The following is a 2,975-nucleotide window of genomic DNA, read 5'->3' as shown; positions in this document are numbered from 1 at the left end:
AAAAATGTGTTTATATTTATATAAAATACTTATATTGATGTCTAGTATATTACTTGGACTGTCAAACTCAAAAAATCTGTTTTAAAGTCCCCTTGAAGGTGAGATATATACGATACTTTCTTTTTGGTTTGTGAATGATCAAGGTGCCTGTGATATAGGTGCCAGGGCCCAGGTGAGGGGCCTGAATGTTTGTCCACTGTTTGCATCTCTATATACGGAATATAGGTAATAGGAGGATGGGAGTATGAAAGCATCTCATCACATGTTAGCTACTAGCAAAAGTGGCACAGAGTCTAAATATGCCTTTATTAGATCTCAAAATCCATTTCTGCTGCAGTAGTTTTTTGCTTGATTGTATTTGTTTTGTTCTTCAAATCTCTCCTGAAAAACTGCTCTGGTTCATATATACCCCATTTTTAAAAATCATTTACAGCTGTATTCTAAGTCCTCCAACCATATCTATAATTAATTACTTAATTCCATTTCCATAATGTTGTATAACACATTCTCCTGCCTCCCCTCATACACTTTCTAACTATATTAAAAAAGCATGATTATGGCTTAAATACATTAGTATCCTAGTTAGAACATTTAGTTACAACTATCAAAGAGTAACCAAATGTAAAATTTACAAGAGTAAATCTAAGTGCTTTAAATTTATCTGTTTTTGTTTTGAATGATGCTACATAATTAGGATGTAAGTAAGTATGCAATAAAATTTTGTTGAAAAAAATGTATGCATAGATCACTTGTCTTTCCATTTACATAAAGGTATAGAAGATCATTAGAAATAACTATAATTTTATATCTATATATTTATATATCTATGTATCCAGATATCTCTATATAAGCTTATAAACTGAATAATGTGTAATTACAAACTGTGATTGTGACAAAATTATTAACCAATATGAAAAATGGAATGCTCTTCTGATAATAAATTAAATTCTGGAAATGCTTCACTAATAAAAATATCTTTCTACATAGACATGTTAAATATTTGTATGCAAAAAAAAAAAAAAAAACAACCCAGTAAGCATAACATAAGATTTGGAATATCATAATGCTGGTGCTGAGGTTTGGATGTGGTTTGTGCCCACCCAAACTTATGTTGAAATTAGATCCCAAAGGGGCAGTTTTGGGAGGTGGGGCCTAGTAGGAGGTGTTTGGGCCATGAGGGTGGATCCCTCATGAATAGATTAATGTCTTCCTGCTGGGGGTGAATGAGTTCTCACTCTCTGGGGAGTGGATTAGTTCCCCTGAGTGGGTTGTTAAAAGAATCTAATTTAGATGTGGGTGCCTAATCTTGGACTTTCCAGCCACCAGAATCATAAGCCAAATAAACCTCTTTTCTTTATCAATTACCCAGGTATTCTGTTACAGCCACACAAAATGGACTGAGAGAGCTATGTATAAATATTTAGTGAAAGGAGGGAGGAAGGCTCATCCTGAATCAGTATCCAAATGGATTTGTACGATAAATGTCAAATGTCTAAATATGCAAGATTGTGACACATTGGGAGAAGAGTAGCCAAAATCAAATCCACAGAAAAGGAGGCTCAGTAATTCTAAGGATCATGGAACGAAAGGTAGGAAATTCCAGAATTCTGTGGAATGAAAACAAACTTTCAGGCTCATAATTGGATTCTTGAATTTGGGATCATTGCCAACATCAGAAGTTTAAATGAAGAATATATTTTAAAAATGAATCTGTATTGGCCAACACCCTCTTTCCATTAGAGAACGGTGTTAATTAAGCAAAGTCATTGCTCTTTCTCAGAGCACTGATGGCTCACTAAGAAAAAAATACAACATCCCCTTCTTGTAACACTTTTTTTATGGCCAGGGATTATTTATAATGAAGAGATGAGTAGACTGAGATTTGGAAAAATTGTCCAACTTCACAAGGAATGAAGCTAATAAGAGTATGTATAAAAGTTCTCTTACAAAGGAAAAAGAAAACAATAGTATAGAATGAAGAAATGGTAGTGTGTTAGGCAGAGTGTTTACTGGTTGCTTAACTCTACCCCCAGCTAAACAACATGAAAATAGCAAATATAATATGGAGAATATAATAATATGAAAAACAATGAGAATTATCCAGATATACTTACCATATCCCTCGTATGGGTAATAACAGATTTAGGCAGGGAATACGAAATACAAAACTATCAGTCATTGTACTGTGATAGCGAGGTGAAAGCTTTGGGATTTTATTCCACCATTAAGTATCTTCCAGAAGAGCCAAATCTCAGAGTTCAAAGTTCTTTTATTATTTTTCAAAGGTTGTCATAAATCAATTTTGCCTGCAGAATCTAGAGGGAATAAATCATTTTGGGATTAGATAGCCACAGGCTTCTTCTAAATGTCTTTGCCAATGTTCTGAGTCTTGGTGACTAAATCATAGCTGTATTTGTTTTAAGTTACTAGGACTAACATTAGCACCTTTGAGTTACTGACTCACTGACAATGCTAGTGGCATTTTCCATTGCATAAGCCGATATAACAGGTATTATAGCATTAGACCTTGGCCCTTCTAATTTCCCTCTAAACAAAGACACCTTGTTTTCCAGGGGTATGAAGGAATTCAAAAGTAGGACAGAATTTGGTATGGAGCTGCTGCTACCAAAGACAGGTTTTTCTATTACAGGCGGAGAAGTATAGCTATGTGCTTTTATTAGTACTATGACTCAGGGGTCCCCAACCTATGGTGAGTTGTCTAATTATTTCATTATATATTACAATGTAATAATAATAGAAATAAAATGCACAATAAACGTAATGTGCTTGAATCATCCTGAAACCACCCCCCTACGCCCAGACTGTGGAAAAATTGTCTTCCATGAAACTGGTTCCTGGTGCAAAAAAGGTTGGGGACTGCTGGTCCACTAGTAGAAAAATTTCTCTATTTTTCTTTCATCTATTACTATTTTTCTCTCATTTCTCCATGCATCAGGAGATAAAGGTATGAACTG

The sequence above is a fragment of the Propithecus coquereli genome, unplaced genomic scaffold (genome assembly GCF_000956105.1).
Source record: "Propithecus coquereli isolate 6110/MARCELLA unplaced genomic scaffold, Pcoq_1.0 Scaffold414, whole genome shotgun sequence".
Classification (NCBI taxonomy): Eukaryota; Metazoa; Chordata; class Mammalia; order Primates; family Indriidae; genus Propithecus; species Propithecus coquereli.
This window is presented reverse-complemented; position numbering follows the sequence as displayed.